This window comes from Choloepus didactylus, chromosome 8 (assembly GCF_015220235.1).
Source record: "Choloepus didactylus isolate mChoDid1 chromosome 8, mChoDid1.pri, whole genome shotgun sequence".
In the NCBI taxonomy this organism is placed as follows: domain Eukaryota; kingdom Metazoa; phylum Chordata; class Mammalia; order Pilosa; family Megalonychidae; genus Choloepus; species Choloepus didactylus.
The window spans coordinates 8,664,220-8,682,626 of NC_051314.1; the positions used below are offsets into that span (position 1 = coordinate 8,664,220).

The 18,407-nt window shown below is 40.4% G+C and overlaps 1 long non-coding RNA gene across 1 annotated transcript in view; it reads right to left on the reverse strand.

Annotated features, from left to right (window-relative positions):
• Positions 1–18,407, reverse strand: part of LOC119542359 — a 40,177-nt gene that overhangs the window by 11,321 nt on the left and 10,449 nt on the right. The window contains exon 2 of the long non-coding RNA XR_005218460.1: positions 5,717–5,781. This is a non-coding gene — a long non-coding RNA (uncharacterized LOC119542359). The remainder of the gene's footprint in view (positions 1–5,716; positions 5,782–18,407) is intronic.

The following is an 18,407-nucleotide window of genomic DNA, read 5'->3' on the forward strand; positions in this document are numbered from 1 at the left end:
CCACACAAGATTACATCAAAGATAATGGCATTTTGGGGAACACAGTACATTCAAATGGGCACACCACACTGAATGCATTCATAAGGTCTCTCTCCTGTATGTGTTCTTTGATGTACAATGAGCTGCTGCATTGTGATGAAGACTTTCCCACAATCACTACATCTGTGGGGTTTCTCTCCTGTGTGAATTTTCTACTGTTTAATGAGTCCTGACTTCCGTGTAGAGGATTTTCCACATTCACTGCATACAAAGGGAGTCTTTCCTGTATGAAATCTCTGATTTGATGAGGCCTGTCTCCCAGATGAAACCTTGTCCACAATCACTGCATATATAGGGTTTCTCTCCAGTGTGAGTTTGCCAATGTACAATGAAACAGACCTTCTGGATGAAGCCTTTTCCACAATCATTGCATATATAGAGTTCCTTCCCTATATGAGTTTTCTGATGTAAAATGAGATGTGATTTAATGAGGAAGCCTTTGCCACCTTCACTGCATTGGTGGGATTTTTCTCCTCTTTCATTTCTCTCATGAATAATGAGCTCTCCCTTCCTATAAAAGGCTTTGCCACAAGAGGGAGAAAACATGGCAGCATAGAGAGAAGTGGAAAACTGTTAGTCCCCCCAAGAACAATTCATAAATGACCAAAAAACTAGTAAATAACCAGGAATAACTGTGGGGAGACAAACGTGATTGCCCACTTATCATCCACCAACCTGAATTGGGAGGAATGCCCAAGATCACAGCATAAAATCTGTAAGTAAAACTGCAGACCCATGCTGAGAGCCGAGAGCTGAGAGCCCCTTCCTCACAAGCCATGCAGTGCTAGAGAACAGCACTCTCTGAACAAGCTATCCTACCACAGCCCAGCTCCATCTGGGATTTTAATGTTAACTGCTAAATACAGACAGTGAATCCTCAACGAGCAGACAGAGGCTTTTGGGGACAACTGACCTTGGGAGAGTCGGGGGACATATCTGTCTCAGGATGAGAAACCCAGAGGCTGACGGGTGAACCTGGGAGCTTTTCTGACCCTTTTGCTTTCTGTGGAGAAAACTGCAGCTGCTTTCAGCCCACAGCACTTTGCAGTAAAGACAGACTCAGCTATTTTAAAATCAAAATACTGTGATCAGCCGAGTCAAAGAAACAAAGAACTTCCTGATAGGCAGTGACCTCTTTGGAGGGGGCATAGCTTCCCAAAGGAAAGGGAGGGGCCCAGCTTTACCATCCACCTTTCTGGAACCAGACCCCAAAGCCTGGGGGAGGAGAGCCACAGGCTACACCCCCTTACACAGGCGGTGACAGACTGCACCTGACAAACAGAAAAGCACAGGTGTTATTAATCCTCTAAGAAAAACCATCAGGGGAACCAGATACTGAATATTTCCTCCTTCTGTGACCTGAACCTGTTCTCATCTGGGAAAACCTGATTGGGGTGGCCTAGGAGGTCAGATGCCTAGACAACAGAAAACTACAACCTACACTAACAAAAATGAAGCTATGACCCAGTCAAAGGAACAAACAACTGAGATATAGAAATTTAAACAACTAATGCTAAATCAATTCAAAAACTTTAGAGAATATTTCACAAAAGAGATAGAGGCTGTAAAGAAAACACAGAGCATATATACAGCAGAAATTGAAAGTTCAAAAAAACAACTAGTAGAATCTAAGGAAATGAAAGGCACAACACAAGAGATGAAAGACACAATGGAAACATACAACAGCAGACATCAAGAGGCAGAAGAAAACACTCAAGAACTGGAGAACAAAACACCTGAAAGCCTACATGCAAAGGAGCAGATGGAGAAAAGAATGAAAAAATATGAGCAACATCTCTGGGAAGTTAAAGATGAAACAAAATACAAGAATCTATGTATCACTGATATCTGAGAAGGAGAAGAGAAGGGAAAAGGTGTAGAGGCAATAATAGAGGAACTAATCAATGAAAATTTCCCATCCCTTATGAAAGACATAAAATTACAGATCCAAGAAGTTCAGCATACTCCAAACAGAATAGATCTGAATAGGCCTATGCCAAGACACTTAATAATCAGATTATCAAATGTCAAAGACAAAAAGAAAATCCTGAAAGCAGCAAGAGAAAAGCAATCCATCACTTACAAAGGAAGCTTAATAAGACTATGTGCAGATCTCTCAGCAGAAGCCATGGAGGCAAGAAGGAAGTGGTGTGACATATTTAAGACACTGAAAGAGAAAAACCTCCAACCAAGAATCCTATACCCAGCAAAGCTGTCTTTCAAATATGAGGGAGAGCTCAAAATATTTTCTGACAAACAGACAATGAGAGACTTTGTGAACAAGACACCTGCCCTACAGGAATTGCTAAAGGGAGCAATGCAGAGTGATAGGAGAAGACAGGAGTGTGTGGTTCAGAATACAATCTTGGGAGATGGTAGCACAGCAATGTAAGTACACTGAACAAAGATAGCTATGTATATGGTTGAGAGAGGAAGGCTGGGAGCATGTGAGACACCAGAAGAAAGGAGGAAAGATAAAGAATGGGACTGTGTAACTTGGTGAAATCTAGTGTTCAACAATTGTGATAAAATGTACAAATATGTTCTTTTATGAGGGCAACAAGCAAATGTCAACCTTGCAAAGTGTTAAAAATTGGGAGGCATTGGGGGAGGGATGCAATCAATGTAAACTAGAGACTGTAACTAACAGAATCATTGTATTATGCTTCCTTTAATGTAACAAAGGTGATATACCAAGGTAAATGCAGATAAGAAGGGGGGATAGGGGAGGCATGATAGACACTTGACATTGGTGGTGTTGTCTGACTCTTTACCCTACTTTGATTTAAGATTACTTTTCCTTTTGCTACTTCCTAGCTGTCATTTTTTTCCTCTTTCTTTTCCCTCTCTGCCTCCTTTGATGCTCCCTCCTGCCTTGTGGAAGAAATGTAGATGCCCTTATGTAGATAGTGGTGAAGGAGGTGAACACATAAATATGTAACCATACAGAGAACCATCAATTGTTTACTTAGGATGGAATGTATGGGTTGTGAACAAAACCATCTTAAAAAAATGGGTTGATGTCAAAACCTCAATGGCAATAAACTGAGTGAAATAAGCCAAACATAAATGGACAAATATTGCAGGGTCTCACTGATAAGAACTAATTATAATATGTAAACTCATAGACATGAAATATAAGGTACCAAGATATAGGATGAGGCTTAAGAATGGGGAGTGGTTGCTTAGTATGAGCAGAATGTTCAACTAGGATGAACTTAAATGTTTGGAAATAAGCAGAGGTGTAGGTAGCAAGATGTGAGAATAACTAACAGTGCTGAATGGTGCATGAATGAGGTGGAAAGGGGAAGCTCAGAGTCATATATGTCACCAGAAGGAAAGTTGGAGGTCAAAAGTTGGAAATGTGTAAAACTGAATCCTATGGTGGGCAATATCCATGATTAACTGTACAAATATTAGAAAACTCTTCCATGAACCAGAACAAATGTATGACAATACAACTAGAAGTTAACAATAGAGGGAAATATAGGGAAGAAATATATACCTATTGCAAACTATATACTACAGTTTGTAGTATTTCAACATTCTTTCATAAACAGTAACAAATGTACTATACCAACACTATGAGTCAGTAATTGAGAGGGGTTGGTTAGGGATATGGGAGGATTCGAGTTTCCTTTTCTTTTCCTCCCCCCCTCTCCATCTTTCACTTTATTTCTGGCCTGGAGTAATGAAAAGTTTCTAAAAATTGAGCAAAAATTAAGTGTGGTGATGGATGCACAGCTGTAAGAGGGTACCAGGGGCAACTGATTGTATAATTCGTATCTTTGGATAATTGTATGGTATCTGAACAATCCCAATAAAAATTAAAAAAAAAGGCTTTGCCACCTTCAGCACATTCATAAGGTTTTTCTCCCATGTGAGTTCTGTGGTATCTGGTGAGCTAGGAGTTGTGGTATATGCTTTCCCACATAAGCTGCATCCATGAAGTTTCTCTCTTGGGTGAATTCTCTGATGATTGGTGAGCTGAGACTTCCTGATAGAGGTTTCCCCACATTTGCTGCATAAATGAGGTTTCTCAATTTTGTGAGTTCTCTGATGCTTAATGTGTTGAGATTTAGTGCTGATGGGTTTCCCACTTTCAGAGAATTTAATTTCTGTATGAAGTTGCTCATGCTTTGCATGGAGAAAGGATTTCCTATCTCTATTACATTCAGCAGAGGTCTTTATTTCACAGTTTGTGGTCTGGTTAACTAAACTTAAATTTGATATCAGTTTTCCATGGTTTGGCCTTTAAGAAGAATGACTTAGGTCTGAACAAATAATATTTTTAATGGCAATACTTTCATGGCATTCCTCCAATCTCCTCAGATAGCTCTGCTTTTGCAAGTGCCTCTGCAGATGACTGTCAACTTTCATAATTTCTGGAGGCTGCTTATGTATCCTCTGACATCCTCCCAGCTGAGACACCTTCTCCAAATGTCTAGAATATGGTTCCTTGGCCATCCACTGTCCTGGTTCACTCATTCACTCACCTGGACAGGTTTGACTGTAGATTTCTTTTTCTATTATCCATTCTTCTCTCTCTAACTTGGAGAGTATATCTGGCTTGCTAAGTTGATACCATGTCACGAGAAATGACAGAAGACTAAGACATATCAAATTAAGCTGGGGTATGTCAAGATGGGAGAATGTTACATTTTAAGGACTAGACTATTTTTACATCCACAAAGTACAGTCAATACTCCCAGGAGAGGGGACAGTATAGACTGTAGTCTGGAGCCAGAGAAAGATTTGAAAATCTGCCACTGCAGTGAATCTGAAGCACTGAGCTGCCAATAAAGGAAAAACCTCTAACTGGGCTCCCTCTAGGTACACAGGGGAGCTGTCCTCACCCAGTGACACCAGGTTCCTATAGTTCTCCAACATCACAGCCCAGTGCAGGTCCTTCTGAGCAGGGCCCAGCAGCTGCCATTCCTTCCAGGTGAACTTCACAGCCACAGCCTCCAATGTCAGCAATTCCTGGGCCTTGGTCATTTTCTTCTATTCTTGGGAAATGGCCAGTAACTGGGATACTTTCTTTTTAGTCTTTTCTAGATCTGCTCTAAATTTCTGTTCAGAACTCTGTCTCTGGTAAAGGGCATCCAAGAAATGATATCCAAGTCCTGGATCCTCCCACTTCTTTCACTTGATTTCTCTTGCTCTTGGGGAGCTAGGACCTTGTGGGCTGAGCTCTCCTGACCCCAGTGGGATCTCCTGGCTGTGGCACTACTGTAAAGTCTTCACTTTCTGCTTCCTCATCTGGTTTTATTGGTGAGCAACAGCAAAGTTTACCCAAGGGGACTTCAGTCGTTTGAGAACTGCAGACTCACTGGTCTGTGAGGTCAGTTCCAACAACAGTTTCAGAGGGCCTGGGTCTGTGTGCTCCCCTATGATTCTCTGATTCTCCTTCTTACCACACTCAGCACTGTTAGGCAGCAGAACACAAAACACTAACACAAAACACTACAAAGAGGGATGAAAGGAATGACCTTATTTCCCCAAGAATGCTGAAAAATTGGAGAATAACAAAACCTGGGTACCAAGTGGAGAATAAATAACTGAGGAATTCAAGGCAGAGAGAGCAGAGTTCAGGCCTGGTGCTGAGTCAGCACACTGGCCCACATTTGACAAGCCATGAGCAGCAGGGCACAGGGGGCCTCCAAGGATACCACACCTGGTACAAGTCTGCAGTCCATGCTGGCAAGAAATATGATGGGATCTCATGGAACCTCCAGATAACTGTGGAAATAAACAGAGAACACCTATATCAGTCAGGGATATCCAGGGAAACAGAGTCAACAGAATATATGTATACAGATGTATGTACACATCTATAAAAATGTGTGTATATCTGTATATGCTTATATATGTGTATATTTAATATACATATATATATATATAAAGAGATTTATTATAAGGAATTGGCTCATACAATTGTGGGCTGGAAATTCCAAAAAACATAGGGCAGACCAGGAGCTGGAAATTCCAATAACAGTCATGTAGAAGTCTTCTGTCTAAATTCCTTAGGCTGAAAACACAGGAAGGAGTGGAGGGGGGTGGTCCACAGGCAAAATTCATTGTGATCCCCGGAACCCAAGATTCTAGCTCTTAAGACTGCCAATTGATTGGGTAAGGCCCACCCACATTATTGAGAATAATTATTTTGTTGATTTTAGATGCTAACCACATCTACAAAATACCCCCACAGCAACAACTAGGCCAGTATTTGACCAAACAACTGGACAGCATAACTTCACCAAGTTGATACATGAATGTGACCATCATACCATGGAAATGTAAACAAGCAAAGGCTGTTTATTCAGTGCAAAGGACTCATTTCTTCAAACTCAAAGGCAGGCAGAAGAGTGTAAAACCTTTGTAATGGAAGAAAAGGAAGTCTTTATGTCTTCTCTGATGAGTGATTATCAGCATGGAAAAGCTGGAGGAGGCCTAAATAGAAGTGGGGCATCCTATGTGATAGATTAGGGGAGTATATTTGGCTCTCAGTGGTTGGTCCAAAGTTGTAAGTCATGGCAAAAATTAGGGAAGCAGGTAATTATTAAGACCTGACCATTTGGGGCCAATTGCTACAGAGGTTGTGGTTTGGCTTCTTGGACTGTTTGCTGCTGATTGTTGGTCAGAGTCTTTATTTTATGAATGGTGTGGCTGTTGTGTTCTTTGTATGCTCAGTCTCTCACTAGGATGGAGTCAGGGGAAGTGGAGAGAATACACACTATGAGGGGTCTTCAGGAGGATGAATCTCCAGGGCTTGATGGTGAGTTGGAGGTGAGGTGGGAGCAGATAAAGGAGATGAAAGGACACTCCATTCCTGGCTAAGGAAATGGGTGGGGGTGGGATGGACTGCTGAGAAGGGGAAGTAGGGATTGAGAGTTAGAGGAGTAAGGCATGCCTCATAACACTGCCTTCCCTGTGGCTTTCATCCATCCCTGTGCCTGGCAAACCCAAGCTTTAGGGGCTGTCAGAGACATTCCCAGACTTTCTGCTTTGTTTGCTCTTGTGGCCAGTTGCCCTTCTGGCCCTCTCAGATTCCTTGGCTCTAGGACACCACTCTTCCCAGGAGACATTCAGCAGAGTCTGTAGCCCCTAATATCTTTCTAATCCTTTCTCTTCTCTTCAACATCTTACTGCTATCCAGGGAGCATCTCCATAGCCTTCTCCACATCTCCTTTCCCCAGCCTCTCCACCCTGGAGTATCCTGAGACCCAAGATGTTTAGGTAGGACTGCTGAAGGGGGATGGGAAGGTTCTGGATCATCCAGAAAAGGCAGAGGCAAGTGTGGAGATAGGAAGAGGTTGAAAGTTATTGAGTATGGTTCTGGATGTGTTGACCTGGATGTGCCCACAGGACATCTAGAAAGAGACATACAGGGACAGTGGGATCTATCAAATAGGTTAAACCATGAAAAAATACTTAGCAGGCATGCTTAAGAAAGCACAGCTCCTGTGGCTATTGTAGTCTCCAGTCATAGGGTCTCTGGGCCCATGGATGGGGAGCTTGGAAGCCAGACCTTGGCCAGCAATGACCTAGCCACCTGGGTTGGGCAAAGGACACTGTCTACAAGGAGTTTACTGGGGGAGTGAAATAGGTATGGCACATCCAGGGAGAAGGCTCCCCAAGTAGAGGACAGCCCCAGCATCTTTGGCAGATGGGAGGATACTGGTCACTAGCTAGGTAGCCTCTCTTCTGTGGAACAGAGTATTCATCTGGCTTATCCATGGCTCAGTGGGTAACTCATCCAGATTTGATGCTAACTCCATGTTCCCCCAGCCTCCTGCTACTCTCTAAGGAACTGGGATAATCAGAAATAGATGAAGGACAGAGGACATCCTGGGTCTTGTTTTGGGGTCAGGGAAAACCTGAGAAGGACCCCAAACCTAAGGACCAGAGCCTGGTTGGCCAAGAGCAGTGTTGAAAAGGTGCAAAGGTGAATCCTAGTCAGGGTTGAGAAACTGGGCCAAGAATGGGGCTGGGGAGGTGAAGCCAGCTGAAAACTGGACTGAATGGTGTTCCTGAGCTGAGGCAATCAATGCTCATTATGAAACACTGGGCAAGGAGGATGTGGAAGGTACAGAAGAGAGGCTAGGGCACTGTGAGGGACAGTGGGCAATGGGCTATGCTCACAGGAGCTCCATCCCACTTGCCCTGAATCTCAATTTGATTCTTTTCACACATTTGACATTAGACACTTCTGTTCACAGAATGACTTTGTTATGAATAGTTCAAGATGCTGGTGGTTACAGAGAGGGGTAAGGCCCACATAGTTACCTGAGGAACTAGGATTTGGAACTGGGTGAAGGTTCCTGGCCCTCCTTTTGCCCAGTACTGGAGGGAGTGGGTGGGACAGGGCTATTGCTCTCTAGAGCAAAGGCGCCCATGCTGAGCCAGCATGGTCAGAGCTGACTACTCTGTATTTCCAGTTCTGCAGAGGAAGAAAACCCCTGATTCAGCATGTCACCTGCTCCTCTTTGTGAAAGTTAGGTGTCAAATTTTTGTTCTGTTTGGAGACTGTCTCTTATTTTCAGAGTCTCCTCTTGGGTCACTTAGCCAGTGTTTAGCCATTTCCTGTCCAATAATATCAACAGCTGAGGCCACCCTTGTTGCTCCAGTTCCCCTGGTCACAGTCCTGTTGCCTGAGCACTGTCACAACCCCACAACATCACCCAGTTTCTCCAATCACCAGGTTCTGCTTCTTCAGCACCACTGACCACCTGGTCACCCTGAGTGCTCCTCCCCTGGCCTCTGCCCACCTCCACATGATAGTTTCCCCTCAGGTCCTTGCCCCACCCAGCTTAGCCAACACAGAGTGATTCTGTGACAGGGTGGGCCAACATTCCAGGCCCCATGGATCTGGAGCAAGAGCACTCAAACCTGTGGAGCACCCCTGCAATCTGCCCTCAGCAGGCCTGGACTGACAACACCCAGAGGTGTGGCCTTTGCATTCCCTATCACTGCCCAGGCAGAAAATTCTTAAGGAGGCAGCACCTATTTTTTTCTCTCCACTTCACACATTCCATTCCCCATTTCAGAGGAAGTACAGTTTGGAAAAGTTAAAAATTGACAACTCTAACCCTCAATAACAATTAAAAAAATCACTGCAATTTTGAGGTGTGGAAGAACTAGATTTCCAGACTTAAAATATAATGCTCAGACTGTCCAGCACTCAACAACAAATTACAAAACACACAAAGAAAGAGGAGAGTACAGTCCATTCAAACAAAATAAGAAATTGACAGAAATCATCCCTGTGGAAATTCATACATTAGAAATATTAATCAAAGACTTCAAATAAACAAACAAATATTTTCAGGAAACTAAAGCAATCCATATACAAAGATTAAAGGAAATTAAGAAAATGGCTAAACAAAATAAAGAGATTTAACTGATAGAAACCAAACAGAAATTTTGGAACTGTAAAGTACAGTAATTGAAACATCTCATCAGATGGATTCAACAGAAGACTTGAACAGGCAGAAGAAAGATCAGTGAACTTGAAGATAAGACAATAGAAATTATCCTGTGTGAGGAACAAATATAAAATAATAAAGAAAAATGAACACAACCTGAAGGACCTGTGGGACACCACCAAACACACCAACATACACATCATCGGAAACCCAGAAGGACAAGAGAGAGGGGGGGTGCATAAAAAGCATTTGAGGAAATAATGGCTGAAAATTTTCCTGATCCAATGAACTACGTGAGTGTACACATCCAGAAAGCTCAACAAATTCCAAGCAGGATAGACTCTAAGAGATCTCACCAAGACACATGATAGCAAAATTGACAAAATCCAAAGAAAAAAAATAAAGTATTCTCAAAGTGACAAGAGAGCATCAACTGTCACATACAAAGAATCCCAAATAAGATTAACAACAGATTTCTCTTTAGACACCATGTAGTCCAGAAGAGGGTGAGATGGCATATTTAAGGTCCTCACACAAAAAACTGTCAACAAAGAATTCTATATCTGATGAAAGTACCTTTCAAAATGAATTTATATCAGATAAATAAAAGCTGAAGGAGTTCATTACCTTAAGTCCTGTGCCACAAAAATGTGAAAAGGAATCCTTCAGGCAGAAATGAAATGACACTAGACAGTAATTTGAGACCATAAGAAGAAATAAAGAACATTGAAAAAGGTAACAACATGGGTAAGTATAAAATCCTGTACTATTATAATTTTGGTTTATAACTGATTCTCCCCCCCCCCCCACTTTATTTAAAAGGAAAATATGTAAAATACTATTATAAATCTTTGTTAACTGCGGGATACTGATTATGTGCTTCAACCTGGCGGGCCTGGGCCGGGGGACCGGATCCACCCCTGGGGAGGGTAGTGGGTACAGGTGACAGCGCCCTCCACAGCCCCCCGGGCCTGAGAAGGTGAGGCCGGAAGCAGGCCCCAATTCCTCACCCAAAACCAACCATTGGAGGAAGCTTGCCGGGTAAGACCGCCTCCCTCGTCTAACCACTCAACCCCTCCGTTACAATGCAACGTCCCCTACTGCCAGTGCGCATGCACCAATCATTGTGCAACACCCAACAACCAAGGACAACCTCCGCACCCCCTCAGAACCAATCCAAGCCTTTAACTTCTACAGCTACCCCGCCCTCTAAACCGCCCGATATAAGCTTGTACTCTCCCCTAATAAACTCTCTTGGTTTCTTCACCAAAAAAGAAACATGTCCCACCTGTTCCTTTCTCGCCGCCCTCCATACTTTGCACGCCTCCGCCGGGGACCTGGCCAAGTCCCCCGCCTCGCCCTCGCCTCTGGGAAAGAGCCCCCGCCGCCGGTACCCTCCGAGCAATCCTGAGAGCCTAGGATTTAGCAACCGGCCGCCACCCCCCCCCCCAGACGAGTAAACTGCGACCGCAGTTAATGGGAAGACTGAGTATAAAGATATTATACTCTGAGACAATAATATAAATGGGGAGGGATGAAGATATATAGGAATAGAGAATTTGAGTACTACTAAATCTAGATTGGTACTAGTCAAACCAAATTTCTTTAGTTTAAGATATACATTGTATTTAGAAAGGTAACCCCTAAGAAAATAACTAAAAAGTATAGATAAAGGAAAGAAGAGAACCAAATAGTACACTACAAAAAAGCAATGTAATTTTTAAAAAGGCAGTAATGGAGTAATTGAGGAATAAAAGACATAGAGTAAACAAATAGCTAAATGGCAGAAATAAATTCTTTCTTCTCAGATATTACCTTAAATGTAAATGAATTAAATTCCCCTATTAAAAGGCAGATGTTAGCAGATTGGATGAAAGTCTTCACCCATCTATGTGCTGTCTACAAGAGACTCACTTTAGCTACAAAGAAAGGCAAAAAGGCATTGAAATGAAAAGTGTGGGAAAAGATATTCCACATAAACCATAATCAAAAGAGAGCCAGAGTGGCTATACAATTCTCAGACAAAATCAACTTTAAGTTAAAATCAACTTTAAGTCAAAATACAATATCCTCCTTTGCAAGAGGCAAAGGAGGATATTATATATTGATAAAAGGTTCAAGTCAGCAAGAAGATAGAATAATTATAAACATATATGCACAACAGAAGAGAGCTCCAAAATAAATGAAACATAAATTGACAGCATTGACGAAAGAGCAGGTTGGGGAAAATTGAGAGCTCTGGCCAAGACACTGTGAATGAATTGTGCTATGTCAGTGGCTGATACCCATCCCCCACCCCTGAGGCAAGCAGCCTTGGTATGGCCTGTGGAGAGCTGCTGAGGATGGAGAGGGAGACAGAAGCCTTCCTCCCCAGGAACAGGGTGGCAGGGTTGAGTACCAAGCATGGCTTCAAATTGGCAATTTCAGAATGCTGGTTCCTGGTTCTGAATCATGCCTCTTGCATCCACCAACAGGTATCCTCCATGGACACTGTTTTAAAACCACCCTTGCCAGGAGTGGAGCATGTGAAGTTTGAAAAATTGCACACCCTCTTTGGGACCATGGGAAATAGTTAGCCAAAGTAGATCATCTGCTGGGTATTCCAGGGAAGCACAGCTTTGGGAAGCTGGGGTAAAAAAGGCTTTGGGCATCTTTCCTGACACTCTCACCAGGGCCCTTTGGAATTGGCCTGTGTCTGCTTCATGGACCCAGGCCCTGTTTTGATCAGTTAAACACAGGAAATTTTAAAGATCTAGAATAAGTTGAATCAAGTGTCAAAGAAGAGACTTAAATAAAGCCAATCAACGATAAAATCCTAGGAAAGAGAGAGAAACTGACCATCTGAGTAAACTCAACAAGATAATCAGATGCCTAGAAATCAGCAAAAAATTAGAAGCAGTACTGAGAAAGAGGAAGATATGTCCCAATCTAAGGAAAAAAATTAAAAAGTTGGAGAAGACACAGAATTTGGAACCAATTCAAGAAGAAGGGAAATATGGATAAAGAGATAATGGATATTAATAAGACACTGGGTGAGCATAAAGAAGAATTTGAAAGCATGGAAAGAAAAATACCAGAACTTATGGGAATGAAAGGCACAACTGAAAGATTAAAAACACACTAGAGGCATACAATAGCAGATTTGAACAAGCAGAAGAAAGGATCAGCAAACTAGACAACAGGGCATCCAAAATCACACAGAAGAACAGATAGAGAAAAGAATGGAAAACATGAGCAGGATCTCATGGAATTAAATGACAAAGTGCATAAACATATATGTAAGGATGTCCTAGAAAGAGGAGAGAAGGAAAAAGAAGAAGAAACAATATTTGAGGAAATAATGGCTGGAAATTTCCCGACTCTTTAGAAAGACATAAATATACATATACAAGAAGAACAAGTACTCCAAACAGAATAAATCCTAATAGATCTACTCCAAGAAACATACTAATCAGAATGTCAAATATAAAGAGAGAATTCAGAAAGCAGCAAGAGAAAAGTGATTTGTCACCTACAAGAGATGCTTAATAACACAAATTGGAAATTTCTCATCAAAAACCATGGAGGTGAGAAAGCAAGGGTATGTTATATTTCAGATATTGAAAGAGGAAAAACCACCAACCAAGAATTCTTTATCTGGAAAATGCCCTTCAAAAATGAGGGTGAGTTTAAATATTCAAAGATAAATAGAAACTGAGAGAGTGCATCAACAAGAAACCTGCCCTAGAAGAAGCATTAATGAGACCTCTGCAGGCTGAAGGGGGAAAAAAAAAACAGGAAAATAGAGACTTCCAAAAGAATGTATAGATGAAGATTATCAATAAGTGTAACTAAAAGGGTAAAAAAAAATAACAATAAGACATGGCATATAAAGTCAAAGGCTAAAGTGGCCAATGTATGTAGACTTTATAGTAATAACACCCAATGTTAATGGATTAAGTTGTCCCATCAAAAAAAGTCACAGATTGGCAAATTGAATTAAAAAATATGATCCATCTATATGTTGTCTACAAGAGACTCAACTTAGATGCAAGGACACAAATAGGTTGAAAGTGAAAGGTTGAGAAAAGATATTCTGTGGAAACAGTAACCAAAAAAGAGCTGGATTAGCCATACTAATACCTCAAAAAAAAAAAAAAAAAAAGACTTTAAATGCAAAGCTGTTATAAGGAACAAAGAAGGATATTATATATTAACAAAAAGGACAATTCACTATGAAGAAATAACTATCAAAAATATTTATGCACTTAACCAGGTTGCCCCAAAATACATGATGCAAATAATTGCTAAGTAGAAGGGAGCAATAGACCTCTCTACAATAATTGGTGACTTCAAAACACCACCCTCATCAATAGATAGAAATCTAGACAGAGGATCAATAAGGAAACAAAGATCATTAATAATGTGATACCAACTAGACCTCATAGAGATATACAGAAGACTGCATTCCAAGACAGCAGGATAGACATTTTTTCAAGTGCTCATGTATCATACCCAGGAATAGAGAATGTTTTGGGGTCACAAGATGGGTCTCAATAAATTTAAAAAGATTGCAATTATAAAAAGCACTTTCTCTGACCACAAATGAATGAGGCTGGAAATCAATAACAGGTGAAGCCAAATGGACAATTTCCTAGAAAAGCATAAACAACCATCATTGACCTGAGAAAAAATACATGACCTCAACAAATCAATCACAACTAAAGAGGCTGAGTCAGTCATCAGAAAGCTCCCAAAAAAACAGAGAGCTCAGGACCAGATGGCTTCACTGGTGAATTCTACCAAACATTCAAGAAAGAATTAATACCAATCCTGCTTAAGCTCTTCAAAAAGATTGAAGAGGATGGAAAGCTACCCAGCTCATTCTATGAAGCCAACATCACCTTAATACCAAAATCAAAGATACCACAAAAAAAGAAAATTATAGATCAATCTCTTTAATGAAGATAGATGCAAAAATCCTCAACAAAATACTCACAAATCAAATCCAGCAGTACATTAAAAGAATTATACTCCATGACCAGGTAGGATTTATTTCAGGTATGCAAGTCTGGTTCAACACAAGAAAATCAATTAATGTAATATACCACATCAATAAATAAAAGCAGAAGAAACACATGATCATCTTGATTGAGGCAGAAAGACATTTGAGAAAATTCAACATCCTTTTTGTTTGATGGAAACACTTCAAAGTATAGGAATAGACGGGAATTTTTTCAATATGATAAAGGCAGTATATGAAAAACCCACAGGTAACATTGTACTTAATGGGAAGAGACTGAAAGCTTTCCCTCTAAGATCAGGAACAAGACAGGGATGCCCACTGTCACCATTGTTATTCAATATTGTGCTGGAAGTTCTAGCTAGAGCAATTAGGCAAAAAAGAAAAAAGAAATAAGAAATAAAGGCATCCAAATTGGAGAGGAAGAAGTAAAATTTGCACTCTTTTGCAGATGACATGATTCTATATGTAGAAAATCCAGAAAAATCTACAGCAAAGCTATTAGAACTAATCAATGAATACAGCAAAGTGGCAGGCTACAAGATCAATACGCAAAAATCTGTAGTGTTCTTATACACAAGTAATGTGCAACAAGAGGAAGAAATCAAGAAAAAATTCCATTTACAGCACCAACCAAAAGAATCAAGTATTTAGGAATAAACTTAATGAAGACCACAAAAGACCTAAGCAAATAAAACTACAAGAAAAATGGAAGAAAATACTGTGCTTATGGATTGGAAGACTAAATATAATTAAGATGTCAACTCTACCTAAACTGATTTATAGATTCAATGCAATACCAATTAAAATCCCAACAACTTGCTTTGCAGAAATAGAAAAACCAATAACTAAATTTATTTGGAAGCGCACAGTGCCCCAAATAGCCAAAAATAACTTGAGAAAAAGGAATGAAGTGGGAGGTCTCATAGTACCTGACTTTGAAACATATTACAAAGCCACAGTGCTCAAAACAGCATGGTGCTGGCATAAGGATAGATACACTGATGAGTGGAAATGATCTGAGTGTTCAGAAATAGACTTTAGCATCTAGGGACAATTGCTCTTTCATAAGGCAATCAAGCCAAAGCAACTGGGACAGAGCAGCCTCTTCAATAAATGGTATTTAGAGAACTAGATATCCATTTCCAAGACAATGAAAGAGTAACCTATCTCACACCTTATAAAAAAATTAACTTGAAATGGACCTAAACATTAGTGCTAAGACCATAAGACTCTTAGAATAAAATGTACGGCAATATTTTAAAGATCTTGTGGTAAGAGGTAGTTTCCTAGACCTTAAACCAGAAGCACGAGCAACCAAAGAACAAATAGGCAAATGGGATTTCCTCAAAATTAAACACTTTTGTACAACAAAGGACTTTGTCAGAAAAGTAAAAAAGCAGCCTACACATTGGGAGACAATATTTGGAAAGTGCATATCAGATAACATTTTAATATCCCAAATATATAAAGCAATCCTACAACTCAACAACAGAAAGACAAACAACCCAATCAAAAAATGGGCAAAAGACATGGACAGACACTTTTCTGAAGAGGAAATAGAAATGGCTCAAAAACATAGGAAAAAAATGCTCAACTTCTCTGACTATTAGGGAAATGCAAATCAAAAACATGAGATACCATCTCACACCTCCCAGAATGGCCATTATCCAATAAACAGAAAATTACAAGTGCTGTAGAGGCTGTGGAGAAAGAGACACACTTATTCACTATTGGTGGGAATGTAGAATGCTGCAACCACTCTGGAAGACAGCGTGGAGGTTCCTCAGGAAGCTAAGTGTAGATTTTCCATATGACCCAGCTATTCCATCACTAGGTATATACTCAGAGGATATGAAAGTTAAGACACAAATGGACATTTGTAAACTGATGTTCATTGCAGCATTATTCACAATAGCCAAGAGACAGAAACAACACAAATGTCCATCAATGGATGAGTGGATAAACAAACCATGGTACACACACATGATGGACTATTATGCAGCTGTAAGACAGAACAAAGATACAGAATATATAATAACATGGATGAACCTTGAGGACATTATGTTGAGCAAAGTTAGCCAGAAACAAAAGAAAAAATACTGCATGGTCTCACTAATATGAACTAACATTAATGAGCAAACTTGGAGAGTTAAAACCTGAGAACAGGCTACCAGGAGATAGAAAGAGGGTAGGAATTGGGCATTTGATGCTGAAGGACTACAGAATGTTCAGCAGGATTGATAGTATAGGCCCAGAAATAGCATAATCCTGTGTGATGGTAGCACAATATTGTAACTACACTGAACAAAGATGTCCATGAATAAAGCTGAAAGAGGTGGGCTAGAAGCATGTATGACACCTGAGAAAAAGATAGAAGATGAAGACTGGGACTGTTTAATTTAGCAAAAAAAATGGAGTGGTCAAGGATTGTGGCTAAATATAGAAATATAAAACTTTTCTTGCATGTGGGAGAACACATGAATGTCAACCATGCAGAGTGTTGGAAAGGGGATGGTAGTGGGGAAAATATAATCAAAGCAAACTGGAGCCTTGGTCAACAGTAACATTGTAATATGCTTCCATTAAATTTAACAAAGGCAATATACCAAAGCTAAATGAGTATGAGAGGGAGATATAAGGGAGGCACATGGGAATCTTGGTAGTGATATTTTTTCTGACCTTACTATTATATTGTATTATATCATATTTTATTTTTCATTTTATTAACTTTATTATTCATTAAAAAAACTTTTTTTCCCATAGTAATCAATATGTTCAAGTGCTCATTGTGGTGATAAATGCACAACAGTATGATGATACCATGAACAACTGATGTTATACTGTGGATAATTATATGGTATGTGAATATAGCTCCATAAAATTGCATGGAAAAATATAAACAGGGATAAAATTGCTGGAGAAAACACAGAGAGAGGGTTGTACATATTTACTGTTGGTTAGGAGGCAGAATGGTATAGCCTTTCTGGAGGACAGTAGGGTGGTTCCACATGAAGCTAAGCATTTGGGTGCCATAAGGTCCTCAACCTCATTAGGTGACATTTACTTGGAGGATCTGAGAGCAGGGACATGTATGGACACTTGTGCACTGGTGTTTATGGGGAGAGCATACATGATTTGCAATGGGTGGAGGTAGCCTAAGCATATATCGACAGAAACAGAATGGTGAACTGCTATGTGTGCATACAAGGAAATATTGAGCTACTGCAAGGAAGAGTGAAGCTGTGAGACACACAACAAGGTGAATGGAACCTTTAGACAGTATTTTGAGTGAACTATTCCAGAAACAAAGGCAAACACTATAATGGCTCACCAATATGGACTAACCACAATGTATAAGCTTAGAGCACAGCTTATCAGGAGAACGCTTATTGTAATGGTCCCTAGATTGTAAGCTCTTACAGCAGTCCCATCTATTCTTGAATTGTAATGGCCATCTTCAGATTCTGAGATGCTGATCCCTTTGTGTATAACCTGATCCATCCCTGGAACTTTGGGTATCTGTGTGACACCTGAAACTCAGAGCTAGAACTTGGCAGACATGAATGTGAGTATTAGCACATAGAAGAACTGTTGAAAAAGCTGAAAAAGAATCCAGACTTCAACTAGAGATATGAATGAAGCAGATGCAGTTAGCACTAGGGCAAATGGGGCCAAAGGGTAAAGGACAATACTGACTGCACTTTAAAACATCAAATTCCATGTGAGACCAAGGGAAGAGATATTTAGTTGGTGCAAGATTTATATTTCCCAAGCAATTTAACTCACACAGTTTGTTCAAATACCATAATTCCATGAAGCTTTTTTTAGGAAGTGAGACCTGATAGGTATGCATAGGTTAGTATGAAATAGCAACCCATCCCAAAGCAATTTGGACAGAGAATAAAAATATATATCCAGGTTCCCTCTGGGAAAAA